The sequence below is a fragment of the Piliocolobus tephrosceles genome, chromosome 17 (assembly GCF_002776525.5).
Source record: "Piliocolobus tephrosceles isolate RC106 chromosome 17, ASM277652v3, whole genome shotgun sequence".
Classification (NCBI taxonomy): Eukaryota; Metazoa; Chordata; class Mammalia; order Primates; family Cercopithecidae; genus Piliocolobus; species Piliocolobus tephrosceles.
In genome coordinates this window covers 34992023-35019738 of record NC_045450.1, presented here as the reverse complement: position 1 = coordinate 35019738, position 27716 = coordinate 34992023, and the positions used below count along the sequence as shown (strand labels likewise).

The 27716-nt window shown below is 51.6% G+C and overlaps 1 protein-coding gene across 6 annotated transcripts in view; it reads right to left on the bottom strand.

The window, feature by feature from the left end:
* ADCY7 (adenylate cyclase 7) overlaps window positions 1-24301 on the bottom strand; it is a 73206-nt gene extending 48905 nt beyond the window's left edge. The window contains exon 1 of one of the 6 annotated variants that reach the window (XM_023209894.2): window positions 24105-24301. The gene's annotated coding sequence lies outside the window, so the exon portion shown is untranslated. Of the gene's footprint in view, window positions 1-2933; window positions 3100-24104 lie in introns of those variants that run through there. The other 5 variants (XM_023209889.1, XM_023209897.1, XM_023209885.2 and 2 more) reach the window with 5 other exon arrangements.
* Window positions 24302-27716: the final 3415 nt, after the last annotated feature.

The following is a 27716-nucleotide window of genomic DNA, read 5'->3' as shown; positions in this document are numbered from 1 at the left end:
GAGTGGACAAACCACCTACCTCCCGGCTAAGGCACGACCCAACCACATGTCCAGGAAAGCACGTGAGACAGCCCACCCTGGCCCAGCCACGCAGAAGGCCTCTTCCTACCCCTTCCCTCCCGCAATGGGCCCAGCGAAGGCCAGGCACAGGGCGGGGTAGGGGAGGCCCTCACAGGAGCCCAATTCCTCATCCTCCCAGTAAGGACTAACCCCATGAATCCCTCAGCACCAACCAGAGCCCCTGTTCTCAGCTTTGCCCCATCTGATCTCGCCAAAAACACAGTGTCCTGGCCCTGACTCCAGGCTCAAACGTGGCAGCAGACCACACTGTGGTAGGCACAACTGGATGCCTGGGGACTGATCTGCTGGGTGATTCAGGACAGACAGCCCCTCTGGGTTGTCTATCCTCTGTAAAGTGGACGTGAATGTCACCTACCACATGGAGCGGTGGAGGAGGTAGGGAATGGGTCAAATCAGTAGCTATAAACTGTAGAGTGGGGTGCATGTCCCCAGTGCAACCATCGAGTCAGACTTTTGTCTCTTTTTAAAATTTTATTTATTTATTTTGAGACAAGGTCTCATTCTGTCACCCAGGCAGTGGCACAGTCATGGCTCACTACAGCCTCCAACGTCTGGCCTCAAAGGATCCTCCTGCCTTAGCCTCCCAAGTAGCTGGGACTACAGGCACATGCCACCACATCTGGCTAATTTTTGTATTTTTTGTAGAGACAGGGTTTCGCCATGTTGCCCAGGCTGGTCTCGAACCCCTGGGCTCAAGTGATCTGCCCACGTTGGCCTCCCAAAGTGCTGAGATGTCTTCTCTTTTTGAGACTCTCCTGTAGCCTGTCCCGAGGCCGCACTCCAGACCACCTTCTACTGCCTGAGCTCTCCCTGCACCAACCTCCATGCCCTCAAGCAAACCTCCCTCAAGCAGACCTAGTCCTGGCAAAGAGATTCTGCAATACCAGCTTCACCCTCATCGCTAGGAAAACAGCTGCTAGTAAACAGCTGCTTCCTTCATGAAAACAGCACTAGAAGGCTGGGCGTGGGGCTCATGCTTGTAATCCCAGCACTTTGGAAGGCTGAGGTGGTAAGATTGCCTGAGCTCATGAATTCAAGGTTTCAGTGAGCTATGACCACTCCACTGCACTCCAGCCTGGGTGACAGAGTGAGACCCTGTCTTTAAAAAAAAAAGAGAGAGAGAAAAAAAAAGAGACTGGGGGTGGTGGACTGGGGGTGGTGGCTCACACCTATAATCCCAGCACTTTGGGAGGTCGAGGTGGGTGGATCATTTGAAGTCAGGAGTTCGAGACCAGCCTGGCCAACATGGTGAAACCCCGTCTTTACTAAAAATACAAAAATTAGCCAGGTGTGGTGGCACGGTACCTGTAGTCCCAGCTACTCAGGAGGCTGAGGCAGGAGGATGGCTTAAGCCCAGGAGGCAAAGGTGACAGCGACCCGAGAGGGCACCACTGTACTCCAGCCTAGGCAATAGACAGAGACTCCATCTCAAAAAAATAAAAGAAAATAAAAATAAAAATAAGAAAGAAAGAAAATACCACCGGAGAGCTACCTCCACAAAGTTCACATCTTCCCTTCTGAAGGCCACAGAATCTGGAACAATCTGAGAGCCTCCCCTCCCCCGTACCCTGCACCAGGAGCTGCAGGTAAACCTCGGGAACCCAGGGCCTCTGGAGGTGGGAAGACAGACAACTGGGTGGGAAGTGAAGGCTGTGCACAAATGCCTTCCTGAGCTGCAGCCCCCCTCAGCCTCCTGCACTTCCTGCAGGGCCGGCACTTGGCACTTCCTCTAAAATTGGCTGGCTTGTCACTTTTGTGTCTTCTTTGGCCTCGTCCAAGACAATAATACAGTCAAGACGTCATAATGTCAATGTCCTATTTACAGATTTTTTTTCTCTAAGACAAATACTTAGATATTAAACGTGTCCTTCCACCTACAGGCTGGAACCCCCTGCGTTTCCCTGGGCAGCCCGGTCCTCACTCCGAGAAACACTGGTGTTGAGTCCACCCCTCACAGCCTCCACCTGCACGTTGGTGACGCTAGTGAAGGCCCACAGTCACACAGCTCTTCCAGACACATCCAGCCCACACTGGCTGCCTGTCCAGGTCTTGGAGCCAGGGCCCCTGTCACAGGCGGCCCGGCCTGGCCCCCACCTCCAGGCCCTCGGCTTCCCCCTCCCGGCCCTCCCTTCTCCCCTTCAGCAATGGCTGGCCAGGAAGGAAGCCCCCAGCCCCAGACGTCCCTGCCCTTGACCCTGATGTGATGACACAAAGAAGAGGCAACTGCCTCACCCTCTGTGCACGCATGTTTAGATGAATGCATAGAAAGCTCCAGAAAGACCCACTCCAGATGGCCCACGAGGTCCCTGGGGGATGCAGGAGAGACGCTGCAGGGGAAGGGAAATCAGTCTGCTTTTCGGAGGCATCTTGGTTCGCTGACCCTCAGGCATGCACCCCTTTCAGAGGTTTTGTTTGTTGTTTTATAATTTCATAAAATTAGTTGAATTGCCCTTCCCTTGCCAATGTTTCCTTTCATTGAGAAAAGTCATGTGTGCTTGTAAATGTAAAAATTACACCCTCGAGAAGGAGTGTGGACATTTGAGAGTCTGTGGTTCCTAGAATTCCAGATGGAACAGGCCAGATGCACAACATCGAGGTCACAACCGCACTTTCTTGTCAGGCTGGGAAAAGCCAGTGACAAGTCGCCTCTGGTCCCCTGTTGAGGGGTCGCCTCTCCCAGCCATCTGCCCAGTAGGCTCCCAGAGCCTCCTCCTTCCCCAGCCCAGACCCTGCCCAGTGCACTCACAGGCCAGGCTGCCGGGTGAGCTGCTTCCCACCCACCATCCAGCCCCGTCTCCGGGGGCTCAAGCCACTAGGACTGGTGACACTCCATTCCCACACCCTGCTTTTACCTGGCTCTCCTCCTGGGCCCCAGCAGCCGGCCAGGGTCTGCAGGGAGGTGGCCCGGCCCTCGCCTGCCCTTCCTCAGACGCGTCCAGGCTAACCCATCCGAAGGCTCCTTCCACGCTACCTAATGAGAGTGAGTCACATCTGGGACCCACCACTTCCTGCTCTGGCGGCGACAGCAGCAAAGCTAAGGCACGGCCCGCAGCCCAGCTTCTCAGGGTATGCAGGGCCCCCTCCCCCAGCCACAGTGTTGCTCTCTGCAGCCTGGGAGCTGCCAGGACTGGGAGCTGTCGGGCTCCAATGACTTCATGGAAATTTGAAGCTTGAAGCTGGAACAATTTTGAAAAAAAAAAAAAAAACATAATAATAAAACCAAAACCTCCATTAGAAGCCCAAAAACCTCCATTAGAAGCCCCAAGACAACTGTTCAAAGTGGGCAGCAAATGCACCCTTAATGAACAATTAGCAATTAGCCTCCTGACCTAAGCCTCCTGCGGGTTCTGATGCTCACAGACAGGCCCCCGCGCCTTCCTGGGACTCAATTTCCCTGTCTATGTAGTAAGGTGGCCCCGTCCACCTCTGAGAGGGGCCCAGGAGACGGCCTGAGATGTCAAAGATCTTCCAGTCCAGCCCACTGCCTCTCCATCTCACCTGCGCTCCCATGCTGAGAGCAGGGCAGGGGCGGGCCCATCCTTGGGGCTCCTATTCCAAAATCAGAGTCCCCAGCACCCCTTGGCACCATGAGGCCAGGAACCAAACCCCAGCACCCCTTCTGTTGTGCCAGGCCTCAGTTTCCCCACTGGGATCATGGGGCGCTCAGTGGTGAGGGAGCAAATCAGGAGAGGCTGGGAGGAGGGAGTGGAGACTCCCAAATCAGAGGGGGAGGCGTCCAGTCCACTGGCCACAGCAGCACCTGGTCCTCAGGGAGCCCTTCTGAGCATGTGACTGGCATCCTGGGATTACGAGCTCTTCAAAGCAAGGGTGTACCTCCTCCACCCCCTACATCCAGGGTCAGACACACCTCCTTCCAGCCCCTGTACCTTCCTCCATCACAGCACCTCTGTGCTGTGACCATTGGTTGCTGGTCTGTCTTTCCTAGGTTATATCCTTGGGGAGGGCAGAGATGGGAGGACAGCTGTAATGTCAACAGCTGTGTCCCCAGCATCCAGCCCCAGCCAGTCACAGTGTAGACATCCCACGCATACTGATCAGGTGGAACTGAACATGTTAAGTGCTGTCTTTGTGCCAGGCCCCATGCAGGGGACTAGCAGGTGACCTAAGGTCTGCCATCTGGTGGAGACAGGCATAGGACTCACACAGGGCTCCAGGCTGCTCCAGAGGCCACAGGAGGGAGTGGGAGACCTCAGGGGAGCCTCCCCATCAGTGTCGCCCTCCTATCAGCAAATGTCTCCCCAGCTTAGGTGTCCCAGAGCAGAGAAGGAATAGATATCATCATCATCAAGAGAGGGGAAAGACAAGCTGCTGACTAGGAAAATCACATCCTATATGACTGACAAAAGACTCCTCCCTAGCGTATATAAAGATCTCCCAGGCCAGGCGCAGTGGCTCACACCTGTAATCCCAGCACTTTGGGAGGCTGAGGTGGGCGGATCACCTGATGTCAGGAGTTCAAAACCAGCCTGGCCAACATGGCAAAATCCCGCTTCTACTAAAAGCACAAAAATTAGCCTGGCGTGGTGGCATATGCCTGTAATAATCTCAGCTACTTGGGAGGTTAAGGCAGGAGAATTGCTTGAACCTGGGAGGTAGAGGTTGCAGTGAGCTGAGATCACGCCACTGCACTCCAGCCTGGGCAACAGAGTGAGACTCTGTCTCAGGAAAAAAAAAAAAAAACCTCCCACAAACCAATATGAAAAAGACAAATGGCCCGATTAAAAGATGAACAGGAGACTTACACAGGTACTTTGACAAAGAGGATGCCAAAATGACCAATAAGCACATGAAAAAGGCACTCAACACCATTAGTCACCAGCAAATTAAAACCGTATAGAGATTCCACCGTATCACTAGAATGGCTAACATTAAAATGAAAATACCAAGTGTTGACAAGGAGGAGGAGCAGCTCTTCACTCTCATGTACTGCTGATGGGAATGTAAAACGGAGCCACGATGATGAAAACTGCCTGGCAGTGTGGACAAAAGCAAACCATATGCTTCCCCAATGACTCAGCAATTCAATCTCAGGTATTTACCCAAAAGAAATGAGTACACATGTCCACAAATGACTTCTATCCAAGTGTTCAGAGAAGCTTTCATCCTAACAGTCAAACTGCAAACCCAAACATCCTGCAATGAGTAAATGGATAAACAAATTTTCATATATTCACACAACAGAAAATTATTCAGCCGTGAAAAGGAACGGATCACTCCTAACACACAACATGAATGAATATCTGAGATGGCAAGGAGAGTGAAAGACCCGCCCACAAAAGACACATTCAGCACGTTTCCATTTATATGAAACTTCAGAAATGATGAAACTAATCTACAGCAACAGACAACAAGACAGTGGTTGCCTCTAGGGAGGCCGCTGATTGGAAAGGGGCACACAGGGACCTTCTGGGGGCTGAGGAGTTCTAAATCTCCCTCTGGGTGCTGGTTACACAAGCAAGTGCCTAAGTACACCCATTACCCTGTACATTGAAGGTTTGTGCACTTGCCTGTATGTAAATTACCATCCATTTTTAAATGAGTATTGAGTGATACCCGTTTGTGTATGTGGGAGGGCATAGTGCTGGATGCTCAGTAGATTCAGGAAACAGAACAGATCTGACCTGGCCCGTGGGCGAGAGGCTGATGAGACACATGATCAAACCCTGAGGAAAGCGTGGTGTGGAGATGGAGCCACTGGGGGAGATATCAGGGGGCCAAGGGAAAAGGGCATAGGAGGCAGGGCAAGTCCAGGGGAATGGCAGGTGGGGAGCGACCCACCCTGACCAACATTTCTGCAAGATGATCTTGGCTTGAGAAAAGGGGTGGCTTGGAGAGGGCACATGCGGATGCCTGGACACAGGAGGGGGGTTCCCCACTGCCTGCTGGGAGCTGATGGGGCCCTGGGCTTTCTAGCATCAGCCACAGAGCAGGGAGTGTGAAGATAAACTGGCCATACAGCAGGGGCTGTGTGATAACGAACCCTGCAGTTTGATAACGAAAGGGGCACAGTAAACCCTGCCATTTGATAACCAAGGTTCCTGTCCCACTGAGCAACACCTCCTGCCCTCGCAGGCTGCCCTCCCAGCTTTCTCCTTGGAAGATGTGGCAGTGAGTCTCTTCCCTGCTGGAGCCTGAGAACTGCCTCACACTAGCTGCTCCCTGCAGCCCCAGCCACCAGCCACCATTGGACACCCCACCCCTCATGCTGTCTAGGAGGTCCCAGCAGGCAGGATCTGAGCACACACAGGTCAATGCTCCCTAGGATCTGCACATCACCTAGGACTTGACACACACAGCCTCATGGCACTCGCTGGCAGCGCTGAGGAAGGCTCTGCTATCATTGCTCTGTAGAAGGCACCAAGGCTCAGAGACACCACATTGCTGGCCCAAGCACACATAGCTATGAACAGGCAGAGCCAGGATTCAAGCTCAGGTCTACCTCACTTCACAACCCATGCTCCCGACCCTCCCTGGGAACAAGGACAAGCTTCCATTGGGGAGAGGCTGCCCCTAACCCCATTACAAGGTAATGAGCATGGTGGATGCCCTCACTCAAGATGTCCCAGCCCTGGCACACAGTGCTCCCAAGTCTGCTGAACAAACTCCCTCTTTCCTAAAACTCCCCCAAAGAAGGGCAACCTTGGGCTTTCAAAGCATCAGACAGGGAAGGCTGGTTTCTGCTCGGCAGAGGTGCCAGGGCACACAGCACGGCCCCAATCCTTTCCTGTCCCACTCAGCAACCCCCATCCTCTTCCCTGGTCCTGGGGACACAAAACTGACTTGGACATAGTTTCCTTTCATGCAAGTTCCTAGGCTGGGAGGAGGTAAGAGGTGCCCACCAAAGGCGTGGCATAAAGCTCTGGGGAGAAGCCAGCAGGGCATGGTGGCTCACGCCTGTAATCTCAGTTCTTTGGGAGGCTAAGGACGGGGGATCATTTGAGGCCAGGAGTTCGAGACCAGCCTGGCCAACATGGTGAAACCCCATCTCTACTAAAAATACAAATATTAGGCCGGTCGCGGTGGCTCACGCCTGTAATCCCAGCACTTTGGGAGGCGGAGGCGGGCGGATCACAAGGTCAGGAGATCGAGACCACCGTGAAACCCCATCTCTACTAAAAATACAAAAAATTAGCCGGGCACAGTGGCGGGCGCCTGTAGTCCCAGCTACTCAGGAGGCTGAGGCAGGAGAATGGCATGAACCCGGGAGGCGGAGCTTGCAGTGAGCCAAGATGACACCACTGCACTTCAGCCTGGGCGACAGAGCGAGACTCCCTCTCAAAAAAAAAAAAAAAAAAAATACAAAAATTAGCCAGGCTTGGTGGCAGGTACCTGAATCCCAGCTACTCGGGAGGCTGAGGTGGGAGGATCACTTGAGCCTAGGAAGCAAAGTTTGCAGTAAGCTGAGATCACACCACTGCACTCCAGTCCAGACTGGATGGCAAAGTGAGACCCTGTCTCAAAAAAAAAAAAAAAAAAAACAGATCTGAGGAGAAGTACCCAGCAGGGTCCAGGCATATGTGGCCCAGAGTTTAGGGGAGAAGGACCTCCTCCCCTGGGGAATGATGGGGGCCCAAGATGAGGCCATGAAACAGTCAGTAGGAGGGACTCAAACTGCAGCCAAAACGAGGCAGACAGTCAAGCTGTCAGTCAGCCAAGGGACAAATAATGCTGAGTGCTGAGCAAACAGCTTGGCCCTGCCTCACAAACCCAGATGTGGAGCCCTTACCGGGGGGAGGAAACCCTCAGCACCCAGTGGGCTTGGAACTCTGGGCACGTCTCTGTAGGGGCCAGGGGGTATGAGGAGAAAAACCACCATCCATGCCACAGTCACCTCTTCCTTCCCCTAAGGTCAGGGGTTCACGGCACCCAGAGGAGCCCTGGGAGGGTCTGAGCAATTGGGCTGGCCACTCATTCCCAACCCCCCGCCTCATCCTGGTGGGATGAAGAGGAGCCTTCAGGAAGGTCCTGTTACCATTCCTCTCTGAGAGCTGTGGAGTCAGGGGCTCCAAGGAGAGACTATGGCGGAACTAGGGGACCCTGGTGGCTCAGGGAGCCCCCCTGTAAAGTCAGGAGATGTGGCCCAGTCTGCTGGGAGCCTGTGAGGGGCTGTGAGAAATGCCGACAAGGCACATGGCGGGTGCTCGGTGCAAGCTCGCAGGGAGGAGGACAGCCAGGCACTCTCCCCGCTCTAAACCCTAGATCCCTAGGCTCTGCGACGTGCCTGCCTTCAAACACCTTCCATGGCTTGCCTGTGCCTCCAGAAGCAAGTCCTGCCTCCTCCTCCTGCCTCTCGGGGACCCCCACCTGGCCCAACTCACTTTTCCATCCTTATCTCCCTCCACTTGCTACCCAGCTGCCTGACTTCCATGCATTTGCTCAGGCCTTAGTGCCCCTTGAATGCTCAAAATGCTACCCATCCTGCCAGGTACAGGTGCTCCCTCTACCAGGAAGCCTTCCCCAGTGCCCCACCATCACCTCCTCTAGGCCACAATGCCACAGACTTTCCCTCAGGCCTCTCCAGAGAGGATGTCAGGTCCGCTTTTGGTAACAGCTTCTTGTTCCTAAGGGGAACCAGCCCTGCAGGGGTGGATTCACGACCAGTGTATATTGAGGAATGGGTGTAAGACTCAGGCAGTCCTGTGAAATTCACTTTTGGGACTTTTGTTAGGACTGTGGGAAAGTGTTCTCATTCAGCTGGCAGTAGGTGTGGGCTCTGAGCCACTGGGGCCATCTTTGCTACAGTGGCAGTCAGCCTCCAGTGATGCTTGTCCCCTGGAACTCATGTCCGTGAATGGTCACACACACCACCTGTGTGACCAATAAAATATTGTGGAAACCACAATGTGCGGCTTCTGAGATGGTGAAAGATATCACAGCTTCCACTCAGCTTTCCTTTGGATCACTCCCTCTAGGGGAAGCCAGACACCATGGTGCGAGGACCCTGAAGCAGCGCCAAGGAGGGATCTCTGTGCGAGGAACTGAAGCCTCCCGCCAGCAGCCAGCACCAACCCACCCTTCATGTGACGAAGCCGCCTCAGAGGCAGACCCTCCAGCCCCAGCCAAGCATTCAGATGACTGCAGCTTGACAGGCAGCTTGATTGCAACCTCATCAGAGAACCCCAGCCAGAAGCACCCAGCTCAGCCTGACCTACAGAAATTGTGAGGTAATTGGAGTAATTCGTTACACAGCAATAGATTACAAATACAACCTCTCTGTGGGAGAACTGGCCTGAAAAGGAAGCCAAGACAGAGAAATGGAGAGAGAAGCAGAGTCTTCATGATACCATTTGAGTCCCTGGATCCAGCCATGTCTGAATCCCCACAAAGTCTCAAGTCTTCTCTTTCTCCCTTTCCCTTTGGTTAGAGTGGGTTTCTGGCACTTGCAGTTCAAAGAACCTGAACTTATTCATGCAGCACCCTCCCTGCTCAGGAGTGACTGAGGGTCCTGTCTTCTCCTCCATCAGACCCATCTGGCTGAGGGCAAGGACCACCTCTCCCCAGCACCACAAGCCCTCACGATATTTCTGCCAGATTGACCTGTACCAGATACTCCCAACAAGAACACAGTGCAGAAACATGGCACCCACTCAGTGCAGCCAGCAGTGTGAGCGCCCCCTCACCCCACGTGGGAGGACAGAGCAGGGCTGACTCCATGCGGTTTCATGCACCCCAGCTCTTCCACACTTGGGACTGAGGTGAACTCCCCAGGGAGAGGGACTCAGAGGTAGCACAGCTTGATAGAGCCACTCCCCTTCCTCCCAGACACCTTTCACGCTGGGAGGAGGGGAACATTCCAGTGCATCCACCACCTCCTCCAGGCCTCTGCCCACATCTCTTCCCAGCTGTGGGCTCAGGGAGGTGCAGGGATCTGTTCCTTTCTCATGCTAGGAGCATAAGAAAATGCCCAGGTCCATTAGGGCCTTCTGAGCCCTAATCAGTGCTGGTCCTAAGGGGTGGCCTGGGGTAAGCCCCAAAGCCACTCCAAATGAACACATATTCTAAGTAAACAGCATCTTTCCCATTAAACCCAGCACCCCGCAGCTACTGCCCCTCCTAAATCGCTGCTGCTTGGTCCTGTTCCAATGCCAGAACAAGGAAAGACGAACAGCCCGACCTCATGTAAGCAACACAGCCCATTCAAGGGCAGGGAGCTGGCTCCCATGACCCCCAGAGCCCCGATCTCTGCCAGGTCTGGGAGACGGGGCTTTGGAGAAGGAAAGGGGCAGCTGGGGTCATGGTGTGTTGAGTAACAGCAGAGAATCCTAAAAGAACAGATGTGAAAGCAACTGCCCTGCCAACCAAAAGCCCTTATTTCCTTTGAAAAACTTGGCAGCTGGGCCGAACCAGAGGCCGCCTGTCCTTCCCTGCACCCGGCCCAGTGTGACCCACGGACAGGCAGGGAGGAAGGCCACGTCCCTTCCACCAGATCCTCAAAGGGGCCTTCAGACATACCACGAATTGAAAATAGCAGCTCCCAGAACCGCATGTAAAGTGTGACCCCTTTCTTTTTTAACGATTTCACAGGGATGCCTGTATTTTTTTGCATACAAGAAAATCGGGAAGAAAATGTCCCAAATCTTAGGAGTTATCAGTAGGTGATAGAATTTGGCACAGTTTTACTTTAATATTTATCTTTTTGTTCAGATCTGCTTTTCAGTTTTTCTCTAATGAAAATATACTACCCACATAATTAACAGAGGAGGGAAACCAGCTACAATCAAGAAAAAACAAGAATAAGGAAAAGCAATGCCCTGAGATGGGTAGTTTTCCACCCAACACCAAACTAGGCACCACTTGTAACAGGGTGAAAATGGAAGGTTTTTACCATAATTAAAAATACTACCTTAAGGGCTGGGCGTGGTGGCTCATGCTTATAATTCCAGCACTTTGGGAGATCAAGACAGGAAGATCAGGAGGATCGCTTGAGGCCAGCAGTTCAAGACCAACCAATCCAACAGAGTGAAACCTCATCTCTACAAAAAAAATCAACCTGAGCAGGTGGTGGGCGCCTGTGGTCCCAGCTACTTGGGAAGCTGAGGTGGGAGGATTGCTTGAGCCTGGAGCTCAAGGCTGCAGTGAGCTATGATTGAGCCACTGCACTCTAGCCTGGGCGACAGAGAGGGACCATGTCTCAAAAAAAAAAAAAAAAAAAAACTACCTTAAAGTCATTGAATATCAATGACTGCCAGTATTACAAAAGGAAATCCACCAGACCACATGTGCCTCCCAGAAATTTCCAATAGCATCCCCAATGTGCTGTTGTGTGAAAAAAATCAAAACTGAATTAGATCACGCCTCTGGATACAACTATGAGTTTACGGGATTCAGGGGACAAGGAGCATGCTACACATTATAGGAAGCTCTCCTACAGGTAAAGGGACTCAGCTTCAACAAAAACACTGCATGGAAGACAGAGAGAATGAATGAGTACCAGTCCTACAGATGAAAGACTGAAGAAACGTATCACAGTTTCGTCATGCGGACCTCATTCGGATCCTGATGATTATTATTTTTTAAAGAGACAGGGTCTCTTTCTGTCACCCAGGCTGGAGTGCAGTGGCTCAGTCATAGCTCACCGCAGCCTCCAACTCCTGACCTCAAGTAATCCTCCCACCTCAGCCTCTCAAGTAGCTTGGAGGTTACATTACAAAGTGCATGCCACTATGCCTGGCTCTGGATCCTGATTTTAAAAAGCTAATATTAATATATAGGCCTGGCATGGTGGCTCACGTCCCTAATCCCAGCACACTGGGAGGCCGAGGCAAGCGTATCACTTGAGTCCAGAAGTTTGAGACCAGTCTGGGCAATGTGGTGAAATCCTGTCTCTACAAAAAATACAAAAAATTTAGCCTGGTATGGTGGTGCATGCCTGTGGTCCCAGCTATTTGGGAGGCTGAGGTGGGAGGATCACCTGAGCCTGGGAGGCGGAGGTTGCAGTGGACCGAGACTCATCACTGCACTCTAACCTGGGCAACAGACACCCTGTCTCAAAAAAAAAAGATAAATCTAATATATAAAATATAAGTACATATATATATTTGACATTTACAAAACAATTGGAAGTTTGAACACCGAATTGATAGTTATGATCTTAAAGAATTATTGCTAATGTTTAGCAATATGTGTGGCAAAATATAATTGTTTTTTAAATTTTATTGTCAATTGATCAGTTATAATTGTATATATTTATGGGATACAAAGTGACATTACATATATACAATGTAGAATGATGAAATGAAGTTAATTAACATATCACCTCAAGTATTTAGCACTGTTTGTGGTGAGGGCATTTGAAATGACCCTCTTAGTTATTTTGAAATATACATTAACTATAGTCACCATGCTGTGCAATAGGTCTCAAAAAACTGATTCCTCCTAATTAAAACTTTGTATCCTCTGACTGCCTCTCCCTATCTACATCCCTCTCCCCACCCCATCCCTGCCCCCGCTACCTACACACAGCCTCTGGTAACCCCCCTTCCACTTGCTGCTTCTGAGTTCAATTGGATTTTTTTGTTGGTGGTGGTCTTTTGGATTTGGTTTGTTTTGTAGAGGTGGGGTGCTATGTTGCCCGTGCTTGTTTTGAACAACTGGCCTCAAGCAATTTTCTCACCTCAGCCTCCCAAAGCACTGAGATGACGAGCGTGAGCCACCGCACACAGCCTAGATTTCTTAGATTCCACACATAAGTGAGATTGTGCAGTATTTGTCCTTCTGTGCCTGGCTTATTTACTTAGCGTAATGTCCATTAGGTTCACCCATGTTCCTTCTTTTTTAAGGCGAAATAATATCTCATTGTGTATGTATGTCTTCATCCATTAAGGGACACTTGTTTCTAGATCTTGGCTATTATGAATAATGCTGCAATAATTATGGGAGTGCAGATACCTCTTTGACATGCTACTTTCAAATCCTTTGGATATGTACCCACGAGTGGAAGGAAGGGAGGGCCCTACTATTTTCCATAATGGCTGTGCTAATTTGTATTCCCACCAACAGTGCTCAAGGGTTGCCTTTTCTCCACATTTCCTCCAACACCTGTCTCTCTCTCTCTTTTTTTTTTTTTTTTTTTTTGAGAGAGGGTCTTGCCCAGCTGGGAGTGCAGTGGTGTGATCATAGCTCACTGAAGCCTCTGAATTCTGGGCTCAAGTGATCCTCCCACCTCAGCCTCCTGACTAGCTAGAACTAACAGGTGCACACTGCCACACCTGGCTTGTTTTTTTTTTTTATTTTTTGTACAGATGGGTTCTCCCTATGTTGCCCAGGCTGGTCTCAAACTCCCAGGCTCAAGCAATCCTCCTGCCTTAGCCTCCCAAAGTGCTGGAATTACAGGCGTGAGCCACCACACCTGGCTTCTCTTATCTTTTTAATAATAGCCATTCTAACAGGTGTGAGGTGATACCTCACCGTGGTTTTAATATGCATTTCCCTAATGATTAGTAACGCTGAACATTTTTTCGTATACCTGTTTGGTAATTTGTATGGGTTCTTTTGAAAAATGTCTATTCAGATCCTTTGCCCATTTTTTAATTGGGTTTGTTGTTGTTGTTGCTGTTACTGAGTTCCTTATCTATTTTGGATATTAACTTCTCATCAGATGTTTGGCTTGCAAATATTTTCTCCCAGTCTACAGGTTGTCTCTTCTGTTAACTGTTTTCTTTGCCGTGCAGAAGCTTTTAAGTTTGACATCATCCTACTTGTCTATTGTTGCTTTTGTTGCATGAGATTTTGGGGTCAATAATAATAATTTCCCAGAACAGTATCACATAGCTTTTTCACTATATTTTCTTCTAGTAGTTCTACAGTTTCAGGTCTTATGTTTAAGTCTTCAGTCCATTCTGAGTTGGTTTTTGCATGTAAGGATCTAATTTCATCCTCCTGCATGTGAATACCCAGTCTTCCCAACACCGTTTATTGAAGAGGCTATCCTTTTCCCATGAGGTGTCCTTGGCACGTTTGTCAAAATAATCAGTGGAGTGGACAGGCATGGTGGCTCATGCCTGTAATCCCAGCACTTTGGGAGGCTGAGGTAGGCAGAGCCCTTGAGTTCAGCAGTTCAAGACCAGCCTGAGCAGCATGTTGAAACCCCATCTCTACAAAAAATACAAAAATTAGCCAAAGGTGGCATGTACCTGTGGTCCCAGTGACTCAGGAGGCTGAAGTAGGGGGATGGCTTGAGCATGGGAAGTGGAGTTTGCAGTGAGGCAAGATCGCACCACTGTACTCCAGGCTGGGTGACAGTGAGACACTATCTGAACAACAAACAAACAAACAAATTATTGAGCTGTAAATGTATTCATGGGTTCATTTCTGAGCTCTCTACCCTGTTCCATTGGTTGATATGTCTCTTTTTTTTTTTCCCCCCAGAAACAGGATCTTATGGGCCAGGCATAGTAGCTCATGCCTGTAATCCCAGCACTTTGGATGGCCCTATCTGTATAAAAAATAATTATATATATATATATATATATTTTTTTTTTTAATTGGCTCACTCTGTCACCTAGGCTGGTGTACACTGGCACAATCATAGCTCACTGCAGCCTCAAGCTCCCAGGCTCATGCAATCCTCCCACCTTAGCCTCCCAAGTAGCTGGGACTACAGGCTCCTGCCACCACACTTGGCAAATTTTTAATTTTTTTTTTTTTTTTTTGGTAGAGACAAGGTCTTGCTATGTTGCCCAGGCTAGCTGCAAACTTCTGGCCTCAAGCAATCCTCCCACCTTAGCCTCCCAAAATGCTAGGATTACAGGCATAAGCCACCATGCCTAGCCCAATATGTCTATTTTTATGCCAGCACAATGCTATGTTAATTACTGTAGCTCTGTAATATATTTTGAAATTAGGTAGTGTGATGCCTTCAGCTTTGATTTTCTTGCTCAAGATCACTTTAGCTATTTGGGGTCTTTTATGGTTTCATCTGAATTTTAGAATTGTTTTTTCTTTTGTTTTGGCGGGGGGCGGGGGCGGGGTACAGGGAGACATAGCTTTCGGTGTAAACCAAAGGCGTGTTCCCTGTTTTTTCTTTTTCTCTGAGAAGTCACTGGAATGTTGGCAGAGGCTGCATTCAATAGCTTCAGGTAGTATGGACATTTGCACGATATTAATTCTTCCAATCCATGAACATGGATAACATCCCATCTATTTGTATCTTGTTCCATTTCTTGGTTCATTGTTTTATAGATTTCAGCATACAGCTCTCTCACCTTCTTGGTTGAATTTATTCCTAAGTATTTCTTCGTGTGGCTATTGTGAATGGGATTATCTTCTGGATTTCTTTTTCAGATAGTTAGCTAACATACAGAAATATGACTGATTTTTGTGTGTTGACTTTACAATTTCACTGTGTTAGTTTATTAGTTTTAACAGTTCTTTGGTCATTGTCTGTTTTTTAAGCATCTTATCTTTTAGTAACATAGACTACCATTCTCACAGATGAAGTGACAGGGTGGCTGGAGGGGGCTGTGTGTGGGAGGAGAGGCAGCTCCCAGAGGCCACGGGCTGGAGCCTACGGAAGCAGAGGCAGGGGTGCGTGGGGTGGTGTGCTGGTGCGCTGCCCTGTCTGCTGCTGTGTCTGTTGGCTTGTTCGTAATGAAATGTCAAAACCTTGTAACTGAAAGCACTGTGGGATCTGCCATCTCCTCCGTGTCTCACACGGCAAAGGGGTCATTTTTAGCCCCTTCCTGCAGATGAGGATCGTGTGGTCTTGAGAGGGAAGGTAACTCTCCTGAGGTCTCAGGGTCAGAAACACAGACCCAGCCTCAACCCTGCTCCTGACTGGGGAGAGACAGAGAGAGAGACAGACACACAGAGAAAGGCAGTTAGAGACAGACAATGACAAAGACAGAGACACATGCAAGCTCTTCCTGAGGTCCCCTCCTGCTGGAAGCAAAGGAGGCTCCAGGCTCTGGCCCCCTAGGCCCCACCAGCATGTAGCAGCAGACGCCACCGCCTCCACTCCTACCTCAACCCACCTCACCACAGGAGCTTAAAGGCTTCCAGTGCCAACCTGGGCGGCGGCGTCAGAACACACTCCCAGCAAAGCCCTCCCCCAGGAGCCCCTCCCTGTCTCATCCTTTGACCACAAAAGAGTGGGCACTGGAAAGCGCTCAGTGCCTGAGACCTCCACACTCCCAGATGCGGTCCCACCACAAACCTGGGTCCAGCCTGAGGGCACCACAAAGGTAAGAAATGGACCCATTTTTGGCTGGGCGCGGTGGCTCACACCTATAATTCTAGTATTTTGGGAGGCCAAGGCAGGGGTGGATCACTTGAGGCCACGAGTTTGAGACCAGCCTGGGCAACATGGTGAAACTATGTGTCTACTAAAAACACAAAAATTAGTCTGGCATGGTGGCACATATCTGTAAATCCCAGCTACTCAGGAGGCTGAGACAGGAGAATCACTTGAACCCAGGAAGCGGAGGCTGCAGTGAGCTGAGATTTTGTCACAGCACTCCAGCCTGGACGACAGAGCAAGACTCCATCTTGGGAAGGAAAAAAGAAAAAAGAAAAGGAAAGAAAAAGATATGGACTCGTTTTAATTTACCCTAAAGAAACAGTCCCACTACATGCAAGGACTTAGCTACAGGCTGTTTAGTGCAGCTCTCTAGCTGCAAAAATGCTGGAAACAACCGAAATATCTGCACGGGGGCAGAAAATCACCCAGGGCACCTCCTGTGTCAGAGGCTGGGCTGCTGATCTCTGTAACACTTCAGCCTCCCTGACCCCAACTCCACACCCAAAGCCTGCGGCAGACAGAACTCCCCTTACAGGACAATAAGGAAAGTTGTACTGCTCAACTATTTTTCTTGTAATATGTTGGGGAAAAAAAGTCTGGAAGAATATACACCAATATGCTAATGGGTTACTTCGAGTTCAGATTCTATTAATAAGTTTTTTCCCCACCTTATTACTTATATTTTCTGATTTTTCATTACCTAAATGTGAATTGTTTCTGTACTTTAAAAAATGAAAACTATTTAAAAATAAGAAATGAGCTTTTTCTTCCTCCTGGGAATGCAGCCCAGAGCTCAGGAGGCAGAAACTCTGGCTTCTAATCGTAGCATTGCTATTGCTTGATCAGGGGACCCCTGAGGGTCACATCACCTCTCTGAGCCTCAGTTTCCCCATCTGTTGAACACCAAACTCACCAAGGTGAGCTCCTGCCATCTTCACTGAGCCTGTCCCCTCCTCTGTGAGATGAGGACCTTAAGGCACAGCTATGAAGGCACATACACAATGCCTACCCAGGCACATAAACAATGCCTGCCCAGTGGCTGCCTCCACCCCACACCCTCGGGCATGCCTATTGCCAGCCTTTATTCAACCCATTCCTGCTAGCCCCGAAGCCAGGCTGGCGGGGGACCAGTGGCATTAGAAGCCACACACTGGAATGAAACCATCCTGTCAGCCATGTGTGCAGAGCTCAGCCGCGCTCAACACTGACAAGTCCCGTTCCTCCCGCTTCCACCCACCCTCCAGGAAGGTGGTCTAGCCCCATCTCACAGAGGAAGAACCGAGGCTCGGCGCAGAGAAAGGACTGCCTGCCTACATACACCCAACGAGGACAAAAACAGCAGCTCGGGGGCTCCTCCTGCACCCTCCTCAAGGCGTGGTCAGCGAGCCACCCTGCACCCCTTCTTCAGGGCCAGACACATGGTTGAGGCTGCAGGAGGGATGGACAGAGGCCTGGGACTGTGACAGGAGAGCAGGCTGGAGCCCCAAAGCTTCAGCTCCTCTTCCTCCTCGCCTGAAGCCCCCGGCCATTGCCCACAAACACCAGGTACTCAAATACTGGCTGAGTCAAGGCAGTGCAATGCTGTACCCTCTGCGTGGGGGAGCAGGTCGGGGAAGGGGAGAACCCAAGCTTTGTGGCCCAGCACCCTGCAATCACTTCCCAGGACAGTGAACTCGGAGCCCCCGGAGGCCAGGCGGGGGCAATGACAGGAAAGGCTGGCCGGCTAGGCGGGGACTGGGGCACACTGGAGGCCCGAGCCCTGGGTGAGGCGCCACCCTGCTGAGCTTCCACTAGTAGCTGCCACGCAGCAACATGGCCAGGGGTACAGGCCTTCTAAGTTGGCAAAAGAAACTAGAAATCTGGGCTTTATGTAAAAATCTTGTGGTTTTCAAATGTTGATGATTAATTCAAAATAAACTTTTTTTTTTTTTTTGAGACGGAGTCTCGCTCTGTTGCCTGGGCTGGAGTGCAGTGGCCGGATCTCAGCTCACTGCAAGCTCTGCCTCCCGGGTTTATGCCATTCTCCTGCCTCAGCCTCCCGAGTAGCTGGGACTACAGGCACCAGCCACCTCGCCCGGCTAGCTTTTTGTATTTTTTAGTAGAGACGGGGTTTCACCGTGTTAGCCAGGATGGTCTCGATCTCCTGACCTCGTGATCCGCCCGTCTCGGCCTCCCAAAGTGCTGGGATTACAGGCTTGAGCCATCGCGCCCGGCTCAAAATAAACTTTAAGCACTTCTGCAGTCCTCCTCTCACGGCGCTGGACTCTGCAGTGTGGTCCTGAGCAAGCCACTTCACCTCTCTGGACTTCAACTGTGTCATCTGTAAAGTGGAGAAACAAGGCCTGACCCCCAGGATCATGGCGACGGGAGATGGTACACACGTTGCCCACACTAAAGATAACAAAAAGCAACAGCAACAATAACAGCTAACGCTCACTGAGTGCCAGAGGCTGTTCTAAGTACCGTGAAGTAATGTCATTTCATCATACCACAGTCTCATAAGACAGGCATTTTTTTCTTTTTCTTTTTCTTTTTTTAAATCAGGGTCTCGCTCTATCACCCAAACTACAGTGCAGTATAGTTATCATAGCTCATTGCAGCCTCGAATTCCTGGGCTCAAGTGATCCTCCTGCCTCAACCTCTGGAGTAGCTGGGACCACAGGCATGTGCCACCAGGCCTGGCAATTTTTTGTTTCTTTTTTTGGGAAGGAACAGAATCTTGCTATGTTGCTCAAGCTAGTCTCAGACTCCTGGCCTAAAGCGTTCCTCCCACCTTGGCCTCTCAAAGTGCTGGGATTACAGGTGTAAGTCACCTCACCAGCAAGACAGGCATTTTTTAAAGCTGTATTTTAAATACTTTCAAAAATCTTTCAGAAAAGTGATAAGTACAAAGAATTCTATACCTTTCAATCCAGACTTGCCTATTTGTACCATTTTGCTTCCTTCTATTAGATATCTATACATTTGTTTCTCTTTAGTATTTGAGAGTGCTCCTTTAGCCTTGCAAATTTCCTAAGAACAAGGGCTCAGATAAACAGTTATCTGATCACTTAATGTTGACATAATACTTTACAGCCCATACTCAATTTTATCAACCGTCTCAATAATGTGCTTTATACCTTTTTTCCCACCGTATGCTCACATACTGCATTTTTAAAACTTAATTTTACTTGTTTTAAAATTGTTTATTTTTAAAAATAGAGACAGAGTTTCACCACATTGTCCAGGCTGGGGTCTCAAACTCCTGACCTCAAGTGATCCACCTGCCTCAACCTCCCAAAGTGCTAGGATTAAAGGTGTGAGCCACTGCACCTGGCCACATACTACATTTTAGGTTTTATGTTTTTTTGTTTTTTTGAGATGGAGTCTTGCTTTGCCCCCCAGGCTGGAGTGCAGTGTAGTGATCTCGGCTCACTGCAACCTCTGCCTCCTAGGTTCAAGCGATTCTCCTGCCTCAGCCTCCCAAGTAGCTGGGACTACAGGTACAAGCTACCATGCCCAGCTAATTTTTTGTATTTTTAGTAGAGATGGGGTTTCACCATGTTGGCCAGGCTGGTCACGAACTCCTGAGCTCAAGTGATCCACCCGCCTCGGCCTCCCAATGTGCTGGAATTACAGGCGTGAGCCACCTCACCCGGCCAATTCATTTTGTTGTCACCTCTCTTCAGTGTCCTTTAACCTGGAGGTTAAATCCCTGGCCTTTGAGATAAGCACTCTTTTTTTTTTTTTTTTTTTAGACGGAGTCTCGCTCTGTCACCCAGGCTGGGGTGCAGTGGCCAGATCTCAGCTCACTGCAAGCTCCATCTCCCAGGTTTACGCCATTCTCCTGACTCAGCCTCCCGAGTAGCTGGGACTACAGGCACCTGCCACCTTGCCTTGTTAGTTTTTTTTTTTTTTTTTTTTTTTTTTTGTATTTCTTAGTAGAGACAGGGTTTCACTGTGTTAGCCAGGATGGTCTCGATCTCCTAACCTCGTGATCCGCCCGTCTCGGCCTCCCAAAGTGCTGGGATTACAGGCTTGAGCCACCGCGCCCGGCCTTGAGATAAGCACTCTTACTGTCCACATTTTATAAGTGAGAAACTGAAGGCTCAGAGGGGTTGAAGCACTTGCCCAAAATCACACAGCTACCAAACATTAAGGTGGGACTCAAGCCCGGGGGACTCTCTTTAGAGCTTGTACTGCTCTGGTCTTCCAGGCCCAAGAGTTTCCAAAGAAAGACCTTTGTTGTTAACTGAACAGGGGCTCCCTCTGCAAACAGCTGCTCAAGGCGCCTCACTCAGCAAGTGGTCATTAACTGAAGGAGCACTCTCCTGTGCACACACGGGCTGGGCCTCAGGCTGCTTGCTCCCCACGCCTGGCAATGGCCCTGGCCAGATGCCCACCACCCCCGCCCAGCAGGGCCCCACGTAGCTATTTCCAGAGAAAGAACGTGCTCACCTGCAAAGGAGCCCCCCCACCTCCTGGCAAACTGGGTGATAACGAAGGCCTCAGAGAGCTGGGGCCAGCAGTGCCTGCCATGTTCTCCCCTTATAGTCCAGGCCCAAATGTCCAGGTCCAAAAGGCAGAGCCTGAAGTCGTAATTGCCCGCAGGCCACATCCCTAACCCACAGACCAGGGCTCAGGGGAAACCCATGAGGTCAACTGTCTAAGAGGGGCCTGAGTACTTTGGTTTTTTGTTGTTGTTGTTGTTTGAGACAGTCTTGCTCTGTCACCCAGAGCAAGCTGGAGTGCAGTAGCGCAACCGCAGTTCACTGCAACCTCCGCCATCCAGGCTCAAGTGATTCTCCTGCCTCAGCCTCCCGAGTAGCTGGGATTACAGGCACCCACCACCATGCCCAGCTAATTTTTGTATTTTTAGTAGAGATGGGGTTTCATCATGTTGGCCAGGCTGGTCTCAAATTCCTGACTTCAAGCGATCTGCCTGCCTCAGACTCCTAAAGACCTAGGATTACAGGCGTGAGCCACTGCGCCAGGCCAGAGCCTGAATACTTGCTAAGACACACAATAGGACCATACTGGAAGGGTTACAGAAAGAAGGCACAGCAAAGGGCAAGGCCTGGGAGGTGGGAATGGTGCAGGTTCTTATGCAGAGAGCAGAAAGCACTCAAGGGGCCCACACACAGTCTGTACATCTGGAAAGAGGAGGCAGGACCCAGTAGCTTCCCAACCACCATGAGCCACAGATCCCAGCAGACACACAGCAGAAGGGGTGACATGCCAGCAAGAAGCTCTGCCACCGACCAACAGGGCATCATCCACCTGAGTCCCAGGCCATTCTGTTAGGCTGTGAGGCTAATGTGTACTGAAATACCTCAAAATCCTGGAACCTCACCATGTGTTATCCTGTCAAATTCAGAAATTGGCATCAGCCTCCAGACCTCATCTGCAAACCCAATTCTAAGATTCAGAAGCAGCAGAACTGCTCTTGAAAATTTACCAGAGCAAACACAAAGGGAATAAAAGTTTTGCTTTTCTTCCTCATTGCTGGCAATTTTGAAAACGCAGAAAGCATGACTAAGTAAGAAAATGATCTGTCCACAAACTCCCCCAAAGATACCCTAAATTTTTGTACAGGGTATCTGTAAAAAGTAACGGTCCCTCCTTACCCTTCAATGCACAAAAGCACAGCCTGGCCTGCCTGCAGTGTGAGTGTTTGGGGTCAAAGTGCATCCACTCGGTTTCCCCTACTGGCCACGGCAGGGCTCACACCTAACTCACCTCTCTGCCTCCTGCCCAGACACAGGCCACCCCTTGCTGGATTCAGCCAGGGATAGGAAGGAGGAGACATAAGCCCTGATGTGGAGCAAACGGGCTCGCTGATGTGGAGCAAACGGGCTCCACCTAGACCACATCAGAACAGCCCAGCTCCTTGCTACCAGACCTGTGAGGACCTCAGCTCTCTCACCTGCAAATGGGCTGGTCGTTTGGGTCCTGCCTGACTTATGATTAAAGATACAAGGGATACGCAGGGGCTTTGTAAGGGCCTTGGAAATTGGAAGGCTCCCTGGGAGGGCCCAGCAGGCCTCACCTCTCCCTGCTCCCCTCTGTGAAAAGCCCAAAAGTACCCATTCTTTTAAGCCCAGGGGCACTCAGGGCCTGTGTGGCTGCTGAAGGAAGAGGACCCAGCACCTAGGGATCCCAAATACTGAGCAGTGGGGAGGCAGCTTTAGAAGACCTGGTCCTGTGAGGCCAGGCTCCCAGCCACAGAAGACAGCTTCAGATGGAGAAGAAACTCAATAATAAAATCAGGAGTCAAAGAAAAGAAAAGAAAAAGAAAAAGAAAAGAAAGGAAGGATGGGTACGGTGGCTCACACCTGTAATTTCAGCACTTTGGGAGGCTGAGGCAGGAGGATCACTTGAGCCCAGGAGTTCAAGACTAGCCTGGACAACATAGTGAGACCATGTGTCTACAAAAAAAAAAAAAAAAAATCAATAAATTAGCCGGGCATGGTGGCGCACACCTGTAATCCCAGCTGCTACTAGGGAGGCTGAGGTGAGAGGATCACCTGAGCCTGGGAGGTGGAGGCTGCACTGAGCCATGATTGTGCCATTGCACTTCAGTCTGGAGGACAGAGCAAGGCCCTGTTTCAAGAAAAAAAAAAACCCTGCCTCCTCCGCATATGGACTCAACTCACCAGATAGTGGGGAAGAGGGTTCTCACCCCTCTACCCAGGCCCAGTCAGCCACTTCTGTGGGGTCCCCCTATAAACCTGGAGTCTGACCTCTCCCCACAGCCTGCCCCCAGATCCACAGCCCACAAACTCCCTTCTACAAGGGCACCTGCCCATGTTTGAAGGCATTCACTGAACCCCAGAACCCCCTCCTCTCAGGGCCCAAAGCCCCTGCCTAAGTCCCCACAGCTGTAGCCTCATCCAGAGTCCACTACAGTCCTGTTGGTCATTCATTCAATCAATCAATCTCTGGAGCATCACTCTGGACCGGGCCCGAGGGGGCTTCAGCCGACCACAGAGGGTATCCTGCTCCTCATTTTAAGGGCTCTACTTCCGTTCACGGCGCCCACGCGGTCATTTCCAGCTTCAGCTCTGGGGCTCAGAAAGGAGTTCCTGGCTTGGAGGGAGGGGACCTGAGACATAAACCAGGAGAGGGAACAACTCCAATCCATGGAGAGGCTCCAGCCTCTCTCTCCCAACAGGGGTCGGCTCCCACTGTCACTTCCTCATGTGCGAGGCGTCTGGGTTCCCAGGTTGGGATCCGAGGCAGGGGCCGGGCCTGGCTCACTCTCCCATGGACCCTGGTCCTCTTTGGCCACGGAGGGGTCCTGCTCTCTACTGGCTCTGGCGCGAGCGCTGCAGACCCACAGCCCGGTCCTGCACCCACAGAGGCTGCTACCCTGTGCAGTGTTTGCTTCCAACAGGCCCCGCCGCCCGGAGCCAGCCCTGCTCTGCCCCCTAAGCCAGCCGGGCTCCACCGCAGGGGTCTGGGGCCGGGCGGCCTCCCTTGGGTCTCAGTCTTGTCATCGGAAAGCGGGCTCCGGCTGGGGCAGCGTCTGGGAAGTGTATCCCTGCCGGCGGTGCCTAAGGGGGGAGGTCGTGGCCCGAGGGAGGGTCTCGGAGCATTCCCGACCCACCCGGGCAGGAGCCGCCACCGCCGGGCGCCCGCGAGGCCGGGGAAGGACGGGCCGGGAGAGGGGCCACCCGCCCATCTGTGTGGGAACCGCGCGGCGCGGGGCTGCGGCCACGGGAATCCCCCGACCCCGGGCGCATCCCGGGCCCGCCCGCCGCGCTCCTCTGCGCCCCGCGCTCACCTGCCGCGCGCTCCCGCTCCACGGCCGCCAGAGTGACCGCCCCAGTGGCCGCGGGCTGGCTCGGCACTCACCGCGGGCGGGGAAGGAGGAGCGGCCGCAGGCGCCCCCCGCTGGCCGCGTGTCCCAGGCCCGGGGAGCGGGGGCGGGAGCCGGGGCGGGGGACTGGGGGGCGCCCCGTAGGCCGCGTCCACCCTGCAGGCGCAGCTGCCCCCGCACCCCCCCGGCCCCAGCTCCCCCGGAACCGTGGGAAATGCGCTGACGCGGGAGGGAGCGGCCGGGCAAGCTCGGGGCGCGGCAGGAAGGAAAGGCGTCCCAGCAGGACCTTCTCCAGGTACCGCGCGCACGTGCTGGGGAGCGCCAGGCCCGCCCCACCCCCAGAGGGAAACACTTTCTAGCAAACTCTTCCAGTGTTTCTGCCCCAGGCCTCCCCTCCCCTCCAGAAGAGCCAGTGTTTCTGGAAGGATCCACAGACGGCGGGCCAGTGCCCTCCTCCCAAGCCGGGGGAGTTTTGGTCCCGCCTTGCGTCTCACTCAAGCCTTAACCTATGGCAGGGCTCAGAGGCGGGAGATGACCGCAACCACCCCTGTAGGTGTCCTCAGAAAGTAGGTGTTGTAATCTCGTTGTGATCCCTGCAGCTCAGGGTGGGGCCCCAGTGTTGGCAGAAAAAAAAAAAAATCTGCCCTGTTTCCAAGAAACTCAGACAGGGTGAGCAAGAAAGCCTCCTGTGAGTCACCCTGGGAGGGGCAGAGGAGACCGTCGGCGGGAGTAATCAAGTCCACGAGGGCATTTCTCACTTGCAGGCCTCCATGAGTCTCGCCCTTTCCCACTGGTCTTAAAGCTCCCTGGCACCCAGGAATTGGGGGTTCCCACTTCACTGAGAGGGGTTACAGAAGCACCTGTTATGCCCATTTCTTAGGTCCGACCCCCAAGGCCCTAGCAGGTCTTCATAGAGAGGGCCAGAGAGTCTGTAGTTTAACAAGCACTCAGGGGCTCTATGACAAACAGGTAGGAGAAACGTTGATGTACTGGGAACCTATGGTGGGATCCTGGAGCCTGGTACCCCAGCTCACCCTAGAGGGGAGAGATTCTGGTGTGGGAGGGCGTTGCCCCCCGCGGTGGGCCTGGAACCCAACCCGAGGCCACCCACGTTGAAACCATGCTGAGAAATCAGATGGCCGAGGCTGGAAGGTGGAGCCTCTGATTTCCACTCCAGATGGCGACAGGGAGGTTCCACCTGGGACTTACATCCCAGCAGCAGCAAGCCCACTCAGCTTCCCGCGCTGTTCAGGCCGCTCCTCTGGGCTCGTGCAGCCCCGGGGCATCAAGCATGGTGGCAATTGGCTCTCTGGGCTGGTGCGACTCCACTATTCATCGGCCTCCCCGCGGAGGGCCCTGGCCGGGTCACTGCAGCATCCTGAGGGCTCACCCGGGAAGATCTGAGCAGCTGGGGCCTCCCTGCTCTGGTAATGGGAATCCCGGCAGCAATGAAGAATGGGAATAGGATTATCAGCAGAGCCAGCTTCCGAACGCACTGCCCACCCCCGGCAGCCCCACCCCTTCAGCAGAACCTTGAAAACCTTGAAAACGAAGAAACCCACCTGTTTCCCCAAGGCCTCCAGAACAGCCAGTGCCTCAGTCCTAGGACAGGGTGACCTCTGCCAAGGTCAGCCCTAGAAAGAGAGAGGGGAGCGGAGCAGCTATGAAAGAGGGTCCTGCTGGGACCCACCTTCAGTGCTCTCCAAGCGATGAGCCCTCAGCCCTTTCTGGTGTGTGGAAGAGTGCCATCACTTCCCAGCCCGTCATCTGTGTGTCATATTCACGCAAATCTATGAGCAAGTCTCCTGACAGCAGACAGGAAAACAGAGCTGGAGAAAGTGAGTTACACACCATGTCTGCATCACTGCTCCAGTCAGGACTGTCAGGACATATCCATCATCCCCATGGTCCCCATAGCCACTATGGACCTGTCAGCAGAATCACCCATTGTGTACTCCGGCCTCAATAGGGAATTCTCAACTGGTAGCCAGCAACGGAGTCACCTAGAGGTCTCGTGAAGGCACACGTGGCTGGGTTCCACTCAGTTTCAAATTCAGCAGACCTGGGTGGGTACTGAAACTTTTAACTTCTGTCTCACTCACAGGTTATGCCGATGCTTCTGGTCCTTGGCAGACTGGGTAGCGAGTCTCTAAAGCACTGGATTCCAAATAAGGTTGGAGTCCCCTTCCCAGAGATTCTGGTCCTTGGGTGGGGTCTGGGAATATGCAGTATTTTTAAAACCCAGGTGAGTTTAATTTATGACAAGGATGTTACTTCAAATCAGAAAGGAAAAGGAATGGCTTTTTTTTTTTTTTAAGAACCACAGCTGGATAAACTGGTGGCACATGGCTGTGGTCCCAGTTACTCGGGAGGCTGAGGCAGGAGGATCACTTGAGCCCAGGAGGTGGAGGCTGCGGTGAGTGGTGATTGCACCACTGCACTCTAGCCTGGGCAATATAGTGAGACATGGGCACACACAACCACATCTGGTTATTTTGTTTGTTCGTAGAGAGAGGATCTCACTATGTTATCCAGGCTGATCTTGAACTCCTGGGCACAAGCGACCCTCTTGCCTCAGCCTCCAAAGTGCTGGGATTAGAGGCATGAGCCACTTGCACCTGGCCTAAAAATATTTTTTTAAAATAAAAAAAATTTTTACACCAGCAGTGGCATGAGCTTGTAGTCCTACCTTTTGGGAGGCCAAGGCAGGATGATCCCTTGAGCCCAGGAGTTTGAGACCAGCCTGGGCAACATAACAAGACCCCTGTCTTTTTAAAAAACAAACAAGCAGGCTGGGCGAAGTGGCTCAAGCCTGTAATCCCAGCACTTTGGGAGGCTGACACGGGCAGATCACGAGGTCAGGAGATCAAGACCATCCTGGCTAACACGGTGAAACCCCGTCTCTACTAAAAATACAAAAAACTAGCCGGGTGAGGTGACAGGGGCCTGTAGTCCCAGCTACTCAGGAGGCTGAGGCAGGAGAATGGCCTAAACCTGGGAGGCGGAGCTTGCAGTGAGCTGAGATCCGGCCACTGCACTCTAGCCTGGGCAACAGAGTGAGACTCCGTCTCAAAAAAACAAACAAAAACACAAACAAACAAACAAAAACTAATAGAGATCTTTGTGCTTGAAAATGAAACCTATAAGAGAAAATATGTTAGTAATTTTGAGTGGAGAAGTATGCATGGGAAATTGAATGCACACAGAAGAGCTGCTATTGAAAGTTGCATGTCTCTGTCCAGATGAGGAAGTCTCCAGATGTCCATGTCTAATGTGTTTGTGATTTTATTTATTTATTTATTTATTTATTTATTTATTTATTTATTGAGACAGAGTCCTGCTCTGTCTCCCAGGCTGGAGTGCAGTGGCACACTCTCAGCTCACTGCAACCTCCACCTCCTGGGTTCAAGCGATTTTCCTGCCTCATCCTCCCAAGTAGCTGGGACTACAGGCACCCACTACCATGCCCAGCTAATTTTTGTTATTTTTAGTAGAGACGGGATTTCACCATGTTGGCCATGCCAGTCTCGAACTCCTGACCTCAAATGATCCATCCCCCTCGGCCTCCCAAATTGC